The 22,732-nt window shown below is 35.5% G+C and overlaps 1 long non-coding RNA gene across 1 annotated transcript in view; it reads left to right on the top strand.

Annotated features, from left to right (window-relative positions):
* LOC108300960 overlaps nt 1-5,234 on the top strand; it is a 22,504-nt gene extending 17,270 nt beyond the window's left edge. Inside the window, exon 2 of the long non-coding RNA XR_001823674.2 lies at nt 1,081-5,234. This is a non-coding gene — a long non-coding RNA (uncharacterized LOC108300960). The remainder of the gene's footprint in view (nt 1-1,080) is intronic.
* The last annotated feature ends 17,498 nt before the right edge of the window (nt 5,235-22,732 follow it).

Raw genomic sequence — 22,732 nt, 5'->3', positions numbered from 1 at the left:
AAAAAAAAAAAAAAAAAAAAAAAGAAAGAAAGAAAGATAATACCACTTGAATACTTAAACACTAAAAACATATCCAAATGTTTAACTCAGTTTGGTCACTTCTTAATTTTGTTTAAGGCTCTCACTAACTTATTTGAATCATGATCCTGGCTGTATTCTTATTTTCTCATTTTTCTCAATGTTAGAGAATGGTAGAATTCCATGTTCTTCCTTCTTCCCAACTTGGTACCATAATAAATACACTCCTCCTCTCGCCAAATTCATGCCATTTATCAATTTCGCAAGTGTAACTACAAGAAGATTTCATTTTAATTTTATTCATTTTATTCTAGAAAGGAGACTGAAACTCTGGAGGGTTTATAAAAATATTTACAAAGCTATGAAATATGTGCTTAAGTAAGCGAATTTCACCAGTTCTTTTTATACTTTTCAAAATTTGAAGTGGAAAAATGTAATAACGTACTATATTCTCACAAAAAAAAATCCTATGAAAGGAAGAACTCAAAAATCTGTTCTCTAATCCTTTGCCCTGAGGTCACTGCTGTTCAGAGTTCTTTCCAGGTTTTTCTTAGACTTATTGTGAAACATGTACGTGCTTATCTTATAAAAATGGTATCAAGCACAGGTCTTGTCCCTCCTTGTCTGATACCTGGGGAGATTTGGGCAGGTGGAGAGACTGGCATTTGAGCACCTGATAAGGAAGTGGTTGGGGTTTGTGGCTCTGAGTTGGTTGATTTGCATTTGAAAGGTCTGCTAGCAGGAGAGTTGTTCACTTACTGTCTCTAAGAATTAGTGAACCCCGTGAGGCAGGAGCAAGGCCCTGGATGTCAAGACTTAAGAATACAGAAAATCAAAAGCACACAGTTAATACGCCCTCATACCTGCTTTTTTAATTTAAAGAAACACAGAGAATTTGCTTACATGTTTCAAGCTAACAAACATTTATTCGTGCGGCATAAATAATATATGAACAGACTTTTATGAGTAATATAACATCTGCAGCTCTTAGAAAATAAAACATAGTTAATTGGGAATGACATGAATTATGTAATCATTACTTTTATGTTTTGTTCTTTCTAGGGCATTCAAACTGTCACCTTCACATGAATGGCAATGAAAGTCTCATAAAGAAGCAGAAATACCCAGGAGGCATAAAGAGTCATCATGCTTCAAAAGTACATGTGTTAGGACTTCACGACCTCAGGAAAAGTAGACCCCATAACTCTTAAAAGCTCAACCTTGGAGAGGAGAAATATGCTATTTGTTGACACAGCCCTGAAACTTGTTGAAATGTCTTTGGAGCTTGAGATGTCGAGAGCCATCAAAATGTTCTCAAGAATTAAATGGAAAAATGTTTCTTCAAAATATCTTAGCCAACCAAATACAAACAGTTTTGTCATTGTGACAAAAAACTGGCCAATTGCCCTTGCTAGTCTCAGCACAGCCCAAGAGGCGCATCCTTCATTAGCCAACTGGAAAACCGTGTGCAGTCTACGCTTCTGACCAGATGGGCGTCTCTCGTCACCATAACATCCTGTAAACACTTTATTTATTATACTGACCATACTCTGTATTGCACTTGCATTGGTTATTTGTAAAGCTTTTCCTATTTCATCAATAGATTATCCTTAAATTTTAGCAACTGCATTTTAGTCACTCTGTATTTTTAATAGTGCCTACCTAAGTGCCATAAATATTAATAAGCATTTTTTCTGAATCAATAATCACCCCCAAAAATGTATAGCCATAGTTGTAAATACTGTACAATCCAAAGAAAAGTGGAAATTAATGAAGGACCAATTTTGAGGAAGACTTAGAGTTCTCAAAAATTCAGCAAGTATGTTCTTTAAGTTTTTAAAAATTTAACAAAGTCAACAAGTATGTCAACAAGTATTCAACAAGTTAGTTATAAACATTTGTTTATAACTTTACACATGGTTAATGCCTTCAGAGCAGTTAGTCAGCAGCAAGATTCTCATTTTTAAACCTTTACCCCTTTGTTCATTCTAAGGAAAGATGAAGAACATGTTGCTGTCAGAAAAATTGGTCCAGGAGTATGTGAGGAGCCATTAGGAAGGGAGAAACAGGGAAATGTGGACCCAAGCAGCATAGGGTTTCCCAGAAAACTGGGTTAGACACAAGGGTGTACATGCAGGAAAAAGTAAAACCAAGAAGGTGTGTTAATCTAAACAATGCTGTGAGCAAATGAGACTCAGTTCTCAGGGGACACTCTGAGAAACTGCACAGAATACGCCTCAAAATTGTCCACCAGAAGGACAAATGAGAGGAGAGATGAACCATTGGCTCTCTTGTACCATGGGTCATGTTGGTCCAGAAGGTGTACACGACCTTGCACTTTAAAGATTGCACCTGCTACAGAATGGCTGAATAGTTTGCAGAAGACATCTTCAGAGATGACAACAGAGAAGCAAGAGATAAGTGCTGCACCTGATGCAAGGTGCTGGCAGTGACAGTATCACAACACTGGTGTCTGTAAAAATGTGGCCAAGAGGATATGAGCTATAGCACAAGAGTAGTTCAACATCAACTCTCAGAAGCACATGAGTCTGATGCAAATCTATTGTTCTTGAAATAATAAGGACAGGACCTATTCATCCCTTCTAGACCGCAGTCAGAGAAAGGGGCACCTGTAGAGAGAAAAGATCTGGTGAAACTAGTTGGGGAGTGGAAGAAGCCAGGTGATATGATTTGGCTGTGTCCCAACCCAAAATCTCATTTTGAATTGTAATTCCCATGTGTTGGGGGTGGTACCTGGTGGGAGGTAATTTAATCATGTGGGCGGTTCCCTCATGCTGCTCTTAGGATGGTGAATGAGTTCTCACAAGATCTGATGGTTTTATAAGGGGCTTTTCCCCTTTTTGCTCTTCACTCCTTGCTGCAGCCATGTGAAGAAGGACGTGTTTGCTTCCCCTTCTGTCAAGATCCTAAGTTTCCTGAGAGCTACCCAGCCATGCTGAACTTAACTAAACCTCTTTACTTTATAAATTACTCATTCTGGGCTTGTCCTTATAGCAGAGTGAGAACAGACCAATATACCAGGGCACTGAAGAAGCCTAAGACCAGACTGCACCTCTCTGGGCTTTAAACATAGACCAACATCTGGATGAACGTTTTTCTTTTTCTTCTGTGCACATTTTTTGTATTTCACTGCTATTTTAAATTGCCAGCTCTGACAGAACAATGCCATCTCCCAGACACTTTTTATCTACACGTAAATTAAGTTACTTTATTGCTTTAGTTTCTCTGAGTTTTGTACATCTTGGGAAGAGCTCTCAGCTTCTCCTGCTTACAACCTTAGTTTAGGCTGCTCCAAAAGCCAATCCTGAGAAAAGGATGTAGATACAGGTATTTTATTTTTTTAGAGACAGGAGTCTTGCTATGTTGCCCAGGCTGGGCTAGAACTCCTGGCTTCAAGCAATCCTCCCACCTTAACCTCCTGAGTGTCTGGGACCACAGATGCATGTCACCATGCCCTGGGTAGTTTGAGAGGTGATCCCAAGAAGTGCAGCAAGGTAGTGAAGAGTGTAGTAGAAAAGGGAATGAAAGGTGTGTGCATGAGGTAGCAGGTTACTACCACCTCAGTCTTTCTGGGAGTGTGACCCACAGAGTGTTAGGGAAGCTGCGCTGTTTATGCACCAGCTCCAGTTTCTCATTGGTTGAACATTGCTGCTGCGGAAATTAAACCCATGGCACTTCTAGGCTGTCATGCATATAGGCAGAGCAAACTCCTCTAGTGCCAAGAAAGTCCCATAGGCAGAGAAGCAGGAAGAGAGGCATGGATGGTTGAGGTAGAAAGACATGGGTGTGTTGTACAGCTGCAGTGAATCCAGACATTTGGCTGAAGGATGTAGATTGGGGCATCAATAGCTTCTACTTTACATTCTGAGATTATTTTGCAAAGGGAAAAATCCTGAAACATGGAGAAACAATAGCAACAGCCTTCTTCTGGCATCTAGAAGGAAAGAAGATAAGTTAATTAGTAAAGGGTTAGAGGCAGTTAAAATGAATTCTGAAACTGAGACTATCTGTTGAACTTTGCAGACAAAAACTTTAAACTGAAATTGGATCCCCTTAATGAAAATCCCCTTTGCTGCTTCTGAAGAATAAATGAGGAAAGAAACCCACATGTTTATTGCTTTCACCTATAAACCAAGAACCTCGCTGAACTATGTTAAATAGTAACTGGCTCTGTTTCTGTGAAGACCACATGGGGACTGATGGGTATCGTAAAATTTTCTCTTACTAGTTATAGCTCTGGTTCATTACCAATGTGGAGCCACTTAAAGATGAGTGCTTTCTGATAGAAAAGTTGGATGACAAGATATGAAAATAGGTCTTAAATGCAGTGGATTTCACCAGGGCTAGAAGTGTGGGCAGAGCAAAGAGAGGCTAGTAAGGAAATACTCTCAGTGGTATCATAGATTTTAAAAATTCACCCCAATTCTTCATTTTCTCTTAATTAAATTATAAATGCATACCTCTGCCTCATGGACTGAGTGGACTGCCCCACCCCTTCTAGATTTGGCTTTGTAACTTGCTTTGGAAAAGAAGTTGTTAGTAGACATGGCATAACCTGTATGTTGGCTTTTCTTCTTGGCAATTGTGGTCATCCATGAGACAAACACGTCCCAGGGGCTGCTATGTCTCCTCCTTCTGTCTAGGCCCTGGAAGGAAATGTAGAGTGAACTGAAACCCATCACAGCCAAGAGCTTCAGTCTTGGAACATAAATATGGAAATAAAGATGCCCAATCAAGCATATTGTAAATCAGTCAATAGCAGTCAACTCAGGAACCCAAGTATGAGAGTAGATGCTGATTATTGTAACCACTAAATTTGTGGGTGAATCTGTGAGGTAGCATTATAGCTGAAATAGTTGGCTGATGTTAAGTGGTAGATTTTTTTTCTTGTCTGTAGTTAGGGTGATAACCATAACAGGGGAATAAAGACTCTTGCTAAGATCAAGGATTTAACTGAGGAAACTAAAAAAACACGAAATGATTAGGAAAGAGCCAATGGGAAGAGCTCCCTGGAGGGAATCTGTAGAGAATTCTGGGTCAAGTGACTACTGCCCCAGAGACAAAATTCTGCCTCCTCTCCAGTGATTGTGGATGATCTGAGCAGGTGAAGATGATAGAGCTCTCCAAAATAATGTTCGTCTGTATTTATTATTTTATGTTTTTTATAATTAAACATTACAGAATGTTTGCAAATACTTAACACTCGGGTTTCTAATAGGTGAGCTTTCCTGAGTATATGGGGGAGGTTCTCAAGTGAAAAAATATTTTGATACTATTTAAAATACCTAAACAAATCAGAGCTCCTTTATGCTGATGCATCGCTGAAGAAAAACTTATTCCAAATAGTTGTACTATGAAGATAATATGTATGTAACATTGTACTGACCTTTTGGAGAGAGAAGGATATGACTTCAAATCTTTTCAAGTACAATAGAAAACTATTTAAATAATAAAGATTTAGGAGAGTCATATAAGTGCTTTTGAATGTTTGCTTATTGATTTTAAACATACTTTAAATTAGAAAATCAACATTATTATTATTTTTGAGACAGAGCCTTGCTCTGTCACCCAGGCTAGAGGCCAGTGGCATGACCTCGGCTCACTGCAACCTCCACCACCTGGATTCAAGCAATTTTTCTGCCTCAGCCTCCTGAGTAGCTGGGACTACAGGTGCCCACCACCATGCCCTGCTAACTTTTTTGTATTTTTAGTAGAGATGGGGTTTTGACATGTTGGCCAGGCTGGTCTCGAACTCCTGACCTCAGGTGATCTGCCTGCCTTGGCCTCCCAAAGTGCTAGGATTATAGGAGTGAGCCACTGTGCACAGCTTAGAAAATTAACATTATTGAAGAACTTGAAATGAAAGTCAAAGACCTAGGCTTTGCACCCCCATATTTCCTAATTTGATAGCAAGCCTTACTGGTTTGTGGGGAGGGATTTCTGTCAAAATTTTAATGAATAAATAATCCCTTTGACATTTATAATCCATTCCAGAACATTAAAAAGATGAAAACCTTCCTAAATAATTACATGAGGCTTGAAGAATGCTAATAACATGCCCAATAAAGATAGCAGCAGTAAAGAGAATAGACATCAAGTGCAATGCAAATAAAAATAATGAATAAAATATTTTCAAATTTACTGTAGCAACATCTTAAAGTATTAATAATGCATGGCAATCAAGGAAGGTTTATTTTAGAAATACAAGAATGTTGTAGTAATAGGAAATGCATGTATGCTTAAAGCGTTGTATTAAAAGAATAAATAAGCAAACCATATACAACCTCAACAGTTGTTGGAAAAGTATTTGACAGACTATATTAGCCACCCCTATCTAAAAAATGAAAAACTCTCAGGGAATTGGGTAAAAGAGGACATTTCCTGAATTTGACAGATTGTCTTCAGGAAAACTTTCAAATACCAATAATAAAATGTTAGACATATTCCTATTAAAATCAGACACAAGGCAATAATGCCACAAAATCCTCATTATTCAAAATACTCCTGAGGGTCCTATAAAAAAGAGATAAAAACATTGATAAATACTAAAAAAAAATTCAATCCTTTCACATTAAAATTGAAAATAATGAAATTAAAACACATTCAAGAAACAAGAGATTTGCAAAGTGTCTAGAAATAACACATACAAAAACCATAGACTTTTCAATATAATGATGAGACATCAATAAAAAGATTCCCTTCAAAATATAACAAAAGCATAATATCCGTTTCCCCACAAAATCTTAAAGTTATTAAACAGTCACATTTAAGGTCAGAAAAATAAACCTAAACATAAGAAAGTGAGTAACATGGCTTGAATTGGGCAGCCTCAAATTTATAAGTGTTAATTTTTTTCTTAAATTAATCTACCTTTTCAGCATTATTCCTATTAAAACTCTAAGGGTAATTTTAAATGAAGCTATTCTAGTGATTCAAAATGTTATCTCTAAGAGTGAATGCACAAGAACAGCCAGAAATATTGTAATACAGATAGCATTTATATGAGTAGGAAAGGAATAAATAAATGATATTTAAATATGTGGTACATACCATTATTATTCCATTTACACTTTACACAGTTGAGGAAACAGAACTATAGGGAAGTTAAATAGCCTGCCAAAGGTCACATAGCTGCAAAGTGGTGAAACCAAGATGCAAACTCAGAGCCAATGCTATCCACTTACCTACCAGCAGGCTACACTGCCTCTGGCAAAAATATGTATGTATGAATACATATATTGGACAAAGGGTTGGCATCCATCACATTCAAAGAGTTCCCATCAATCAATACGAAAAATAACTCTATAGAAATAAAAATGGAAATAGTGTCTATAAGCAATTTTCAAAAGAATAAAAAAATGATGAGTAAATGTATGAAAAAATGTTCAAACTTACAATCAGGGAAATGCAATTTAAAAATAACAACAAACATTTTAAAGTTTACAAAAATTTTAAAAGCACTCTGATATTTAATGTTTAATGAGGAAGTAGGAAAATAGCTTTCTACTCCACAATGTTGAAAATTAATTTGGCATTACCAGTCAAATTAAAAATAAACTTTAACTTAGACATTAGCCTACTAAAATACTCACTTTTATGCAAAAGTACATGTAAAAATGATTTTTATTTCTAAAAGTGACCAATGGAAATAACCTCAATCAATAGAATGGAATATTACGCAGTCACAAAATTAAACAAATATTGACATGGAAAAAATGTCAATTTGAAGTTATAAAATTTTTTAAAAGCACATGTAAAAAAATTACATATAATGAAATCCTCTTTTCTATTTTATATGCATGGATGTGTGCACATGTGTGTGAATCTACTTCTAAATGCATTGTAAAAGTTCTCCATGAATACCAAAGTATTCATAGAGAATTCTTTGAGTACTCTCTATGTGAGAGTATTCTTTGAGTACTCTCATTTATTTGTATGCGTGTGTGTGTATATGTATACACACATATATATATTCTTATTATACCAAAATATTATCCACAGAGAAGAGAAATCAGAAAAGAAAAAAGGTTTCAATGAAGAGTGAAGATGGACTTTTATTTTAGAAAAGAGAAAAGATTTCAATGAAAAATGAAAATGGGCTTTTACTTTTACTCTATATATTTCTATAAGTTTTGAATTTTTAAAATAACAATATATTACTTGTATAATTTATCAAAGGAAAATAAATCTGACAAAAGTTGTTTCCACAAATGAAAAGAGTTCATGAAACAAAAATGTTATGTTTGATCAATATTTAACTATCAAATTACCATTTATAGATTCTGGTAACTATTATCATCAATTAATATCTTGCTACTCAAAGTGAGGTCCTTGGACCAGCAGCAACAGCATTATCTGGGAGCTACTTAGAAATGCAGAATGGCAGGTCCCCACCTCAAACTAGCAGAATTTGGAATTTAATAAGATCTCCAGGTGATTCTTATGCACATTCAAGTTGTGAGACATGCTCTAAATATTAAGCATTTTTTCTTCTCCTTCAATCACTGACAAAGAAACCATTTAAAAAGTAAAATATTATCTCATTAAATTTATTTTTTAACATATGAAAAAATACTAGGAAGTGTTTTCAAATATCAAAGATAATATGTGTAGATAATCCTTTCATGATATTAAACAATATTTTAAAATGTTCAAATGTTAAACACAAAATTAGAATTTTTCCATAATTTGGGAAGCAGGACAAATGAGTTTTTAAAAAAATTACGTATTTTAAGAAGGGCAAGGTGATCTTTGCAGATTGTAGTTTTCCCTCTTGCATCTAAAATCAGTATGTTTCTGCTTCCTGAATAAAAAGCCAACCAAGCGCCAGCTGTCTGGATTTCCCCATCCCCAGGTGAACTTACACAGTGCATCAAGAAACAATATGGAGAATTAGACACATGGTTCATACCCCATGACCAGACACTCTACAGAAGGTTCAGCTTCCTGCTTTCACACAAAAATCAAGTTTATCCCCTTCACACCTTCACAACCTCTCACATGAATCTCGCCCAAATTCCTGCTTAGCATTCCCGAAAGGAAGACGTCCGCTGGACCAGGTGTGACTTCACCTTTAATTATTCTGTACTGCATCTGCATGTGGTTTTCCTCATTATGCTGCCATTAACATGAGGAAAGGGCTTCTGTTGCCTGAGCAACCAGAACTAGCACGTGCACATGCCTACTGACTGCAACCCTACTTGTAGTTTTTCTATTATATGTTTGGATTGTCTCACTTTTATGGTGAAAAGAATGCAATTCTTTCCCCAATTCTGCCCTTTTTCTTCTTTTAGGCTCTCTCTACAGTGTCTGGCTGATTTGTCTAATTTCTCTTGAATATATTACCTTAACTTCTCTTGTTGTCATGAGATTACACTGATCCTTACCATCCTCCTAATCAGACTCTCCCTTTGAATTGCTCCTCTGCTAAAGACAGCCGTCTCAATATTTTGCTTACCTTTTACATGGGTCGCTCTAAAATATTATATTCGCCATAAAATTGATTCAATTTGCAAAGATTCCTTATCTATCCTTATTTCCTTCCTTTTTACTCTTGCTGTAGTTATTTTACTACTGAAATACAAGGCTAATAGAAAAATGATAACCGCTATTACTGTAATTCCTGGTAGTGAGTCACATAAAAATATTATATGCACAATCTCTTTTTCTAAAGTGGTGGTTCTTAACCTTGGCTGGATGTTAGAATCTTATGGGTAGGTCTAATAAATACTAATGCTTGGATTCCATCCACAGAGATTCTGATGTAATTAGTCTGGGGTTCTGCCTGGGCAGAGAATTTTCGAAACCTTTCTAGATGATTCTAACGTGCAACCAAAGTTGGGAAGCATGAAGGCTAGTAGATTTTCAAGCTAGCCCTTTCCATTTTGTTATTCCTTGGCATTTATGATGGTAAATGCACACTTCCCTTAAGGGTCTTATGCCAGTTTTTCCTATTTGCTCTCTAAACCATTATTCTTTCCTTGCTGTGGGTCATGCATTTTGGGGGGCGGATACCCATAGGCTGTTTCCCAGGCTCAGGAGATAGCTGTTCCCAAAGAGCTTCGCCCAATATCCAGTGGGAGGCTCTTCCAGGAACCTGGAGGGTGGGAGAAATGGTGTCTCTTCCTCTTTCTGTGTGGTGGCTCTAGCTGTGTCCTCCTGGGCCTCTACTTCCTGCCAGACAGACTTACTGTGGCTTCATTTTCTTAGGTATAACCTGGCCCTGACTTCTTTTGATTTCCATTAAGGACTATTAGTAATTTCCTACTGTATGTAAACTCTAGAGTGTCTCATCATTCCATCTGGCAACTCAGTTCCTCCATCACCTATATGACCATTTCCCAGTAAATTTTCATCTGTGTTAAATACCTTAGAATGGTTTCTGTTTTCATGGTAGGGCCCTGCTTGACACAGTTTTCAACCTACCGTTTAGTCTCCCAGATGTTCTATATCTCTGATGTTCCCCCCACTAGAGCCCACTTTTATCCTCATGGTTCAGATGTCAGCCTAATGACGCCAGGTCTATGTCACATTGCAGGATACATACATCACACATTGACCCAAGATCTGTTGTTCAGAGTTACCACTTTAACAGTGGAGATATAAAAGAAACTTCCCTTTCCAGAAAAATTACATATCACGAATACTACGTTCAGAAATAGAGTGATATATCCCTCACCAGACCTAATGAGTTCTCCAAGCCCTTTTTAATCCCAAGAAGCATCAACATCATTTCAGAGCTTTCAGAAAACCAAGAATCCTGAGGCCTCACTCTAGACATGTATTTTTAAACTTTGAAATATAAGATAATTCATATTCTGTAAGATTTATCTACAGTCATGCATCACTTACCAACAATGATACTGTTAGTCCATTCTCACACTGCTAATAAAGACATATCCAAGACTGAGTAATTTATAAAGAAAGACATTTAATTGATTCACAGTTCAACTTCCTGGGGAAGCCTCAGGAAATTTATAATACTGGTGGAAGGGGAAGCAAACATGCCCTTCCTCACATGGTGGCAGGAGCAAGAATGAGAACCGAGAGAAAGGGGAAGCCTCTTATAAAACCATCAGATCTCATGAAAATTCACTCCCTATCACAAGAACAGAATAGGGGAAACCACCCCATGATTCAATTATCTTTACCTGGTCCTGCCCTGGACATGTGGGGATCATTACAATTCAACATGAGATTTTGGGTGGGGACACAGCCAAACCATATCAGATACATTCTGAGAAATGTATCTTAGGTGATTTTGTAGGTGCAAATATCATAGAGTGTATTCACACAAACCTGGATGGCATAACCTATATACCTAGGCTATGAGGTATAGCCTAATTGCCCTTAGGCTACAAACCTGTACAACATGTTACTATATTCTATACTGTATAATATAGACAATTATAACACAGTGGTAAGTATTAGTGAATCTAAATATAGAAAAGGTACATTAAAAAGATGGTATATAAAACAGAACATGGTACACTTATAAAGGGCACTTACTATGAATGAAGCTTGCAGGACTGGAAGTTTATCTAGGTGAGTCAACAAGAGAGTGGTGAGTGAATGCGAAGGCCTATGACATTCCGGTACGTATACTGCTGTAGGCTTTAGAAACACTGGTTAAGGTTACACTAAACTTATAAAAATATTTTTGTTTCTTTAATAATAAATTAACCTTAACTTAGTGTAACCTTTACTTTGTACCTTTTGAATTTTGTTTAACTTTTTGACTCTGTTGTAATAACACTTGGCTTAAAACACGAGCACATCGTACAAAAATATTTTCTTTATATCTTTATTCTATAAGCTTTCTTCTATTTTTAAAATTATTTATTGTTTGCTTTATAAACTCTTTTGTTAAAAACTAAGGCACAAATATACATGTTAGCCTAGTACTACACAGGGTCAGGATCGTCAAGATGTCACCAGGTGATAGGAATTTTCAGCTCCATTGTAATCATATGGAACACCATTGTGTATACACTCTGTCATTGAACAAAACTTTGTTATGCAACACATGACTGTATTTAAAGTGTATGATGCAGTGGAGTTTCTTGTATATTCACCATATTGTACGGTCATCACTACTACCTAATTCCAGAATGTTTTCATCACTTCAAAAAATAAATCCTGGACCCATTAGCAGTCATTCTTCGTTTGCTCCTTTCCTAATCCTTAGACAACCATCAATCTCTTGTCTCTGGATTTGTCTACTCTGAACATTTTGTATACATTCATGTAATTTCATATAGATGAAATATAATATTTGGCTTTTGTCACTTAAAATAATATTTCTATGATTTACTCATGTTGTGGCATGTATCAGTACTTTAATCCTTTTTATAGCTAATAGTCTATTTTATGGATATACCACATTTTGTTTGTCCATTCATTAATTGATGGGCATTTGGGTTGTTTCCCTTTTTGCTATCATGAATAATGCTGCTATGAACACTCATATAGAAGTTTTTGTGTGAACATATGTTTTCAATTTTCCTGGATATATATATGCCTGGGAGTGGTAACTGTTAGAGAATATGATAGCTCTCTGTTTAAATTTTTGAGAAACTGCAATACTGTTTTCCAAAATGGCTGTGCTATTATACATTCCCATCAGTGATGTCTGTGTTTCAACTTTTCCACATCCTCACCAGCACCTGGTATTGTCCATGTTTTTGATTATAGCCACCCTCATGAGTATGAAGTAGTATTTCAGTGTAACTCTGACTTGCATTTCCCTCATGACTAATAATGTCGAGATTTTTTTTGTGTGTTATTGGTGATTTTTATATATTTCTTTGGAGAAGTGCCTATTCAAATCTTTTGTTTATTTTTTAATTGAGTCATTTGTCTTTTATTGATGAGTTATAAGAGTTCTTTAAATATTTTGGATACTATAACTTTATCAGATATATGATTTGCAAATGTTTTCTCCCAATCTGTGGATTTTTACTTCTTGATATTATTCTTTATAACACAAAGGTTTTTAATAATGATGTCTTGTTTTTATATTTTCTCTTTGGTTACTTGTACTTAGGTATTATATTTAAGAGGTATTATGCCTAATCCAAAGTGACAAAGACTTACTGCTATGTTTTTGGCTAAGAATTTTATATTTTTACTTTTCATATTTAGGTCTTTGGTCCATTTTGAGTTAATTTTTTTTGTATAAGATGTGAGGTAGAGGTCTCACTTTATTAATTTGCATGTAGATATCCAGTTGTCCCTGTATCATTTACTGAAAAGACTATTCTTTTCCCCATTAAATAGTCATGCAATCTTGTTAAAATTCAATTGACCGTAAGTGTATTGGTTTATTTCTGTACTCTCATTAGATTCCATTGACCTATATCTCTATCCTTATGCCAGTACCACACTGTTTTGTTTACTGTAGTTTTGTAGTAAATTTTGAACTCTGAAGTGCTAGTTCTCCAACTTCACTTTGGCTCAGCTCTTCTTACTGCATCCTTTCAATTTTGATACGGATTTTATGATCAGCTATGTCAACTTCTGCAAGAAAGACAGCTAGGATTTTGATAAGGATTGTGTTGAATCTGTAGTCCAATTTTTGGAGTACTACCATGTTAACATTGTCTTCTGGTCCATGCATGTGGGATAGCTTATCATTTATTTGGTCTTCTTCAATTTCTGTCAACAATGATTTGTGGTTTTCAGTTAAAAGTCTTGCACTTCTTTTGTTAGACATTTTCCAAATATTTATTCTTCTTAATTATATAATTTTCATAATTAATAAAATTCTAAAATTTTCTTAATTTCATTTTTGTGGCCATACACTTTAAAACTTGCCTTTTAACAAGACTTCCAGATGATTCTTATGAACATTAAGTTTGTAAAGTGCTGCTGTATTGACAAACTGAACTCACATGACATTCCACACAGCACTGGCAAATTCTGTCATAACTCCGCTAGCTCTCCAACAAGAAATGCCTTGAGGCAGCATAGTTACTTACAGAAAATAGCATAAAAACCAAGGATACTACTTAATGCAATGAATTAAATGTTTTTAAATAAGAGGAAGCAATAAAATTCTAAAGGGTTTTCTGTTTTAATTTTCATACAATGAAAAACTAGTATTAAATATTTAATTAGGAGAAAACTACAATGCTGACTTTTGTCTGAATTATGTAGATAAGTGAGTCATTTGAAACAATTATTTTGGTAATTGTCAATTCTCCATTTCATTTTCAATGCATTTTTTATTCTTCTTTCAATAATAGCAACAATTATACTGTTAAACCTTATAATGAACGTGTTTCCTAAATACTGTTCTACTTTCTGTCTCCGGATCTGACACCAATTACCTTTCTGATTTTGGACAAACCACTTAATATTTGTAACTTACAATTTCTTCAGCTGAATAATAAAAGAATTGGACTACATTTCTGCAACATCTCTCTCTTTTGGTTTTATGTTAGATAATGCTAAATTTTCATCATATCCAAACATACTATATAATTTTATGAACAGTTACAGAGTCAGTCATAAGCAATATACAGTACGATTCTGAACAAAGGTTGTGAAGTCTCATTTTTTTATACATAGTTATAGAAACGGATCAAATTCAACACAGCATTTATAGTCATGACAATATATTCTCTTAACTTGCAAGATAGTTTTAGGAAACAATGCATTATTCCTTAAATTTAATGCATATGGGATTTAGTTACATGTAAGACTCTTCTCCCCAGCCAGATTAACCCTGTTCTGTATAATTTAATACCCATCTTCCCCCCAAATTTCATACTAACAATTTCATAAGAATCAGTGTGTAAATTACTACATTGGCATAAAAGGCTGCTAATGTGATTGATACCTTTCAAGATGTTGTGAACGTTTTTGTAAAAAGCCACCAAACTGGAGGCATTTAACAATATTCATCTTCCTATGGCATCACTAGCCTAGATGTACTTTACAATTTTAATAAAGCCTTGTCTTACTTCAGGCTTCCAAGAAGTAGAGCACGAGGCAGGGATTCTTTCTTGTGTGGTGATTTATTGAAGAAGTGGTCTCAGAGGAAACTGGTAAAAGGCTGAGGAAATAGGAGAGGGAAAGGGAAGGGGGCTGAGCAGAAATGGGGATCCAACTGGAATCAGACCTCTGCCCGATTACCAGAGCAGCTCTAGGTGTGAATGGTGAAGTGCTGTTCTATTGACGAACTCAACTCAAGCGACAAGCGACATTCCACGCAACACCGCCAAATTCTGTCCCATAACTCTGCTAGTTCTTCAACAAGAAGTGACTTGAGGCAGCATAGTTACAGAAAACAGAGCACGAATCAAGGATACGAAACACAGTGACTTAAATGTTTTTAGATAAGAGAAAACAATGACATGCTATAGGTTTTAATTTCTGTGCAGTGAAAAACTAGTATTAAATATTTATTAATTAGGAGGAAACGACAATGCTGACTTCTGTCTGAATTGTAGACAAAATTGAGTTGTCCCACCATGAGGCAAGGGGCTGGCCTTTTGCATCCCTGCACTACTCATTTGATGGTAGCGGGTTGTAACTTCCCAGGCATCTCCTGGTAGGTGGGCCCCACTGGCCAAGGGCATTTCCCGGGAGAGTGAACAGCTGTGAGCCACTAGCAGTAGCATCCACAGCAGCAGGGGGAAAACACACTGGTCAGGTAAAGGGCCAGCATCTACGAAGGTCCAGTTCCACAATTAGTGGAGAAATACTTAATAACATTATTTTAAAAAATAATGAGGCCGTATGACTTTGATACTTTTCCTCTAGCAGAGTGTCTACAGAGAAGCAGGTTTTTAACTGAGTTTTTATTTCTGTTGCATCTCTAGCCAAATCCATGTTGATGTTTGATAGATTTTTTTTTTTAAAGACAGAGTTTCACCATGTTGGCCAGGCTGGTCTCAAACTCCTGACCTCAAGTGATCACCCGCCACCGCCTCTCAAAGTGTTGGGATTACAGGCGTAAGCCAACATGCCTAGCCAGGTTTTTTTTCATAAAGAACAGCACGATATTACAAAATTTTATGCATTTGGGACAAATTTTATTTTATTATTTTCATTTCAGTGAATCACAAGATATTCAATACAAAATGAAATTTCACAAAAATAAAAAATTCATTTTGGATTCAATATCCACCTCCATCATCCATATTCATTCTTCCAATCTCACAGACTAGAAATTTGGAGTATGTGGCTTCTCTACCTCACACAATTTACTCTAACTTCAATATATACTCACAAATGACTGACTTTTCAATGTATCTATGATTGCCATGTATAATATATAATACAATGCATAAAATAATACAATAATTCTGTGTCACAATCACACCTAAACTGGTAAGTTTATACGTTTATAAGCTGAGAGGTTTTGCTGATCTTGGCTGAGCTCAGCTGGGCAGGTCTTCTGCTCTTGGCTGAGGTTCATTCACACACAAGGAGCTGCCAGTTGGTTGATCTAGAATGGCCTCAGCTGGTATGTCAGGCTCTGTTTCCTCACCTGCCAGCAGGCAAGCCAGTTCCAAGAAAGAGAAAGGTGAAACATGGAGGTCATTAATTGAGCCCATCACATGAAATGCATCTGCCACACCATCACAGTCTGATATAAACTCTCACCTGGATGCTTGCAAGCTCTTACCTTCTTTCCTTTCATTCACTGTACTGCCTTACAAACCTATTTTCCAGAGATCAGCTAGAGAAATCCTTTTAAATCCTAAGTATAATGCCACCATTCCTCTGCTCAAACTCCTCCAATGACCTACCGCTAGAGAGGAGATGCAATGGTCTTTCCTATGGTCTTCAAGACCATATGGGAGGTGGCACTGTCTTACTACCATAGCCTCCTACCATTGCCCCAACATGCACACTGAGCTCTAGCCACAGCATCTGTTTCCTCTTTATTGATCTGCCAAGGACACGAATGACTCAGAATCTCGAACTTATTCGTCCCTCAGAATCCACTGAGGCTCTTCTTCTCAAACAGCAACTTCTCCAAGATGCCTTCTCTGGCCAGCTTATATGAACTAAAACCTCCATCCAGCGCTCTATGTCACCCTTGCTGTGGTTTATTTTTCTTCATAACACTTATCAATTTGTGAATTATTATTTATGCATTTCTGTCTGTATGTATCTCTCCCCTTCCAGTATGTGAACTCCATGACACTGGAGAGTGTATTTATTTTGTTAACTGCTATAACCTCAGTGTCTAGAACAGTGCCTGGCACACACTAGGTGTTTAATAATGATTTGTTAATCTAAGCCAATTAATAAATATCCTTTTGTCTATGAGATGATGTTTAAAATTGTTCAATGATTCATAACTGCCTGTAAGAAATGAATGTTAGTGAATTACTGTGATGCCAATGAAAGTTAAATGATGCAATGAAGACAAAGATATAAATATTATTATTGTCTGCCATCACCTTCATCTGCTGTCTTGGCTCTATATCATGCTTAGATATTTTCCAGATGCAATTTGAATTGATGCAACTAATGGAAACTAGAACAGAAGTTCATATTGCCCTATTATATTACACTATTGGGCTCATCTTTCAGTATCACCAGGTGCATAAGGATAATTTCAAAAGTAATGCAAGAGAAAAAAATATGATCGCAGCTTAACACAATGTAAATTTATTATTTGTACTATTTTTCTAAATGGTTTGCCTAAAAGATTGAAAGACATTTTAAATTAATTAAAATACTTGAGGATAATAACATAAAAAGAGTTTCCTTTCCAACTTGTTTATAAAAGGAAGTCTACACTGTTTTGAACATCAGTTATCTTAAACTTCTAACATGTTAGCACAGGAAAAGAAACAAAATTCTAAGCGCAGTAATCACTTTACTGCGTGGTCCTGTGAAATGAAGGCAATGTTATGCGTGTTACTGAAAAGCTGGACAGAGTGATGGGAAAACTGACTAAAAGTATGCAAAACCAATCAGATTGTGTCTCTAGAGTATTTCTCATCTCAAGTTTAGTTGTTTACTAATTTGATAACACTTCACCTATCTTTACTAGTGAGAAAATAAACAAACGTATGAGCCAACTCCCAGAATATGGTTATACAGAGGTGTAGCCTATGACTTTGAATGTATTTGTCTGAATAGCGTGAAAGAAAATAAAAATAAAATCTTGTTATAGTGCAAGAAATGACAGTCATTAAACTAAGATGAAGCAAGTGTCATGAAGTGTGAAAATATGGTACTTGAATTCTATTTATTAGAAAGTCTTCACAGAGTTGAGCATGTTCTTTTAACAAATTCAATTACTGATTTAAATATTTATTATACTTAATTATTGCAGCCATGAAACGAGGTGTTAGCTGAGGCTGCATTTAATCAAAATATTTAATCAGCTTGAGGCTAGTAAGCCATTTGTTTTTTTTCATGAAGATTTAACTTCTAGAATAATTTCATTTATATATTTTAGGTGTAGCCCTAGATTCTGCTTTTCATAGTGTACAAATAATTTTAGAATGACATTTAGAAAGGTTATTTTAACTGCTTTTCTAGAGAAGTAAATAAGGGAGTAAAGTTTTGGCTTTTTCCATAATTGAAATAAATGTACAATGAGCAGTAACTTCCTGATGTCACTGCTATTTTGTTTAATCAACATAATGATGTAGATTTACTCTGCATATACATGGAGGAGTAAAAGAAGTTTGGGAAGAAGTAACTATCTATTAATATAGGCTATATAATAGTTATTTTTGCAAATCAACTATAATTTCTGAATGGATATTCAGACCATATTACATTGCATAGAAGAGGCAGACACCAGAAGATTTATTAAACAAATATGCCAAACATTGGTGAATATTTAGTTAGGTACCAAAAGGATGTTGTATAAATTGGGATGCTTTTGGCCATAAGAGACTCATCTCAAAAATGGCTTGAAAATATGAGGAATTATTATCTCACTTAGTCTGAAGTTAAAAGTAGGGCAATTCCAAATTAATTCAAGTTAATTAAAGCCCCAAGTTCTTGGAATTTGCTCTGCTAGTCTTAGCTCGTTGGCTTTTGTCCTGAAGTTTGTCACTTTGTGACCAGAAGATGATTGCAGTATTTTCTAAGTATAAAGCATGAAGGTGTAAACCAGATTGTCTCAGTAAAACCAATGATACATGGCCACCTTTCCCTTAGTTGACAAATACTTGTCTTCCAGATACTTTGAATCAGATTGGGCATTTTAATTAAGATCCAGTGTGACCAAAGGCAATAATCAAACAAATGATACAATAATTATTCAGAGCTGAAAACACAAGTCCGAATATTGGAAGAGGTTCCTGGTTTCCAGGCAGAACTGGTAAGCAAAGATATCCACCTAAACACATCCTGGTTATATTCTAAAATTTAAAGAATAAATGTGAAAAGATTACAAAGTTTAAGGAAGAAATAACAACTTACACATAAAACAAAAAGGAAAAACTATCTGTTGGCAGATTTATCACCAGCTAGATAAGAGCAGAATAACCATTCACTAGGAGAAAATAAGAGTACCTGGAAGGTAGTGGAATAACATTTATAGAGTACTCAAGAAAAAAAAAATACCAGAAATTCAATACACAGCTATCATTTGCCGATAAATGATACATGGTAAAATAAAGATTAAAATACGGATATTTGCAGATTCACAAGGAGAAGCTAGCCTTCTTGTAATCAACTGAGGAAAATCCTAGCAACAAAACCCTAACAAAAACAAACCAGCCAGGTGCAGTGGTGCGGGCCTATAGTCTCAGCTACTTAAGAGGCTGAGGTAAGAGGATCACTGGAGCCCAGGGGTTCTGGACTGTACTGCACTATGCTGATCAGGTGTTCGCACTAAGTTTGCCACCATCAGTATGGTGACCTCCCAGGTGGGAAATGGAGCAGGTGAAAACTCCTGTGCTGAACAGTAGTGGGATCGTACCTGTGAGTAACCACTGCACTCCAACCTGGGCAAGATAGCAAGACCCCATCTTTAAAAAACAAACAAAAAAAAAATGATTCAGACAAATGCCAAGATAGAGAGATTAAAAGAAGAAAGTATTGAAGGCCCTTCAACATAAATTGGATCAGATAACAAAAATAATAGCAAAGTTCTTTCCATTCTGTATACTTAATTCCTTACCATAATTTTAGGAAGTGGATGTATTAATTATCTTTTGCTATATAACAAATTACTCCCAAAACTTAGTGGTTTAAACAACAAATATTATTTCTCAATTTCTGGGGGTCAAGAATTTGGAAGTAGTGGCTCTGGCTCAGGGTATCATTTAAGGTGGTAGTCAGGATGTCAGTCAGGGCTGTAGGCATCTGAAGGATCTGCTTCCTTAATGGCCTACTCACATGGCTGTTGGCTGAGGGCTCAGTTTTTCACCACATGAGCCTCTTGGTAGGACCGCCTGAGTGTCCTTATGGCATGACAGCTGGCTTCCCCCAGACCAGAGTGAATGTTGAGAGAGAGAGAGAGAGAGAGAGAGAGAGAGAGTTAGAAAGCACAATGTCTTTCATGACTTCAACTCATATGTCATAAGTTGTCATTTCCATTGTATCCTATTCACCAGAAGCAAGAGACTAAATTCAGCAAATAGAAAAGTGGAGGAGTATGAGGCTCCAGTTTTTTGTGGAAGAGTTTAAGAACATATGGACATTTTGAACAACCACAGTATAATTCTTCTTTTCACTGAAGCACAAAAAACGTATTTAACTTGTCCAAGTTTACATGGTTAGCAAGCAACACCTTTGAGAAAAAAAAAAATCCATGTAGTCCGATACAAGCACCTAAGGTCATAACCACAATGTGAAACTAACTGCCTTTCAATGAAAACAGAAAGAAAGATTCCCTTCAAATGTGTCATGCACATTGACATGGAGCATTTATACTGCCAGTGATGGTACCATAGTTGCCTGGAATTAGAAGTTCTAACTTATCTTGGCCAAACTCAAGACTTAGGGCTGGGTAAAAGGTTGGAAGGATATAAGATCATTCTCAAGATCTCATCCAGGAGAAGAAAACAAAATGGGGAAGTAGAAGACAAAATGTTTTTTTTTTTTTGGTTGGAAAAGCATTGGGAGAATCAAGCATCTAGAAATGGGTAGAAAGAGTTATTTTACTTTTATTAAAAAAAAAATAGATGTTTGACTATTAATGCCTGAAAATGAAAGGTGATTATTAATGGGATAAAAAAAGGTCATCAGATTCCCCAGGTTAATAAGGAGGGTCTTGAAGACCAAACTGATAAAAATGTTTTTAAAAAAGATGTCATAGTAGAATAATCTAGATAATAAGCAATCAATGAGACTAAAAAATTAAATCAAGTATATCATTTGTTACATAAAATATTATTATACTAGATTATCTCGTTTAAAAACAGAGAAAGTCAAATTGGATTAAATAAGAACAAAAAGCTAATTATATAGTATTTATAAGAAACATTCTTATAAACAAATTGATAATGACAGATTAAAAATAAGAGATTTGAGACCAACAAAAAGAAATAAATATTAAACACGGAGAAAGTAAAGGTTATGGACATTACCCAAGAAAAAGGATGACATGGTAACAATGGCAAAGGTTAGTAAACAGACGACATAAATCTATTTGTACAAACAATGTGGCCACAAAATACATTAATTAAAAATTACTAGAAATATAAGAAGAGTTTGATTAAAATACACTTATTACAACAGATTTAATGTATTATAAAAATTAGACTGAGGCAGTAAATTGAAGTATAATCAAATATTTAGGAAAATCGAATAATACAACAGAGTTGATTACATATATTTATTTTCCAGATAATATACTTTATGCCTGTGAAATAGTTCTTAAAATCAATTATGTATTTAACCATATACACACAAAAAAACCCAACTTTTCTAAAAAATCGAGATTTAATAGTCATATTATCTGATCATAGGCTGTCGAAGATAAATGATTTAAAGGTAGCCTAAAGTTTAAGTATTTGCAAATTAAGAAACATTCTCTCCACATCAAAGAGAAAATCACAATTAATGTTACTAATTCTCTAGGAAGCCATTCAAAGAACACTAATTAAAAACCTATGAAATGCAGATGAAATGGTGTTCGGGGGAGAATGTATAGCCTTAAATGCTTACATTGATAAAGTAAATAAAAGAAAAACATAGTGTTTATCCTAAGAAATTAGGAAAAAAGCAAATAAAGTGAAATATACTACTAAGAAATAATAAAGGGAAAACTGCTGAATTTAATGAAATAGAAAACAATAAAATATACTAAAAAGGATAAAAATGATTTAAAAATCTGCTCTTTTAAAGAATCTGTAAAACAGAAAGTCTTCATGATTCAGATTTAAAAAAAAAGTGTGTGTGTGTATTATTAAGAATAAGAAAAGAGAGAGCTATAACTTCAGAGAAGTTTCAAAGAATTAGTTATATGGCAATAAATTTGAAAACTGAGAGGACACAGAAGATTTTGTAACAAATTACAAATTATGAAAACTGGCCTTATTCCGAAGTAGAAAATAGGAATAGATCAAGTTCCATGCAAGAGTTTGGAAAGACAATTTACCCATTTAGAGGGTAAAATGTTCCCTCTAAAGAGCAAGCTGGGCGTGGTGGCTCATGCTTGTAGCTCTAGCTACTTAAGAGGCTGAGGCAGAAAGATCACTTGAGCCCAGAAGTTCCAGGCTGCAGTGAGCTATGATTGTGCCACTGCACTCCAGGAAAA

The sequence above is a fragment of the Cebus imitator genome, unplaced genomic scaffold (genome assembly GCF_001604975.1).
Source record: "Cebus imitator isolate Cc_AM_T3 unplaced genomic scaffold, Cebus_imitator-1.0 Scaffold31, whole genome shotgun sequence".
Classification (NCBI taxonomy): domain Eukaryota; kingdom Metazoa; phylum Chordata; class Mammalia; order Primates; family Cebidae; genus Cebus; species Cebus imitator.
Note: the sequence above shows the minus strand (reverse complement) of the source record. Positions and strands in the feature narration are given on the sequence as shown.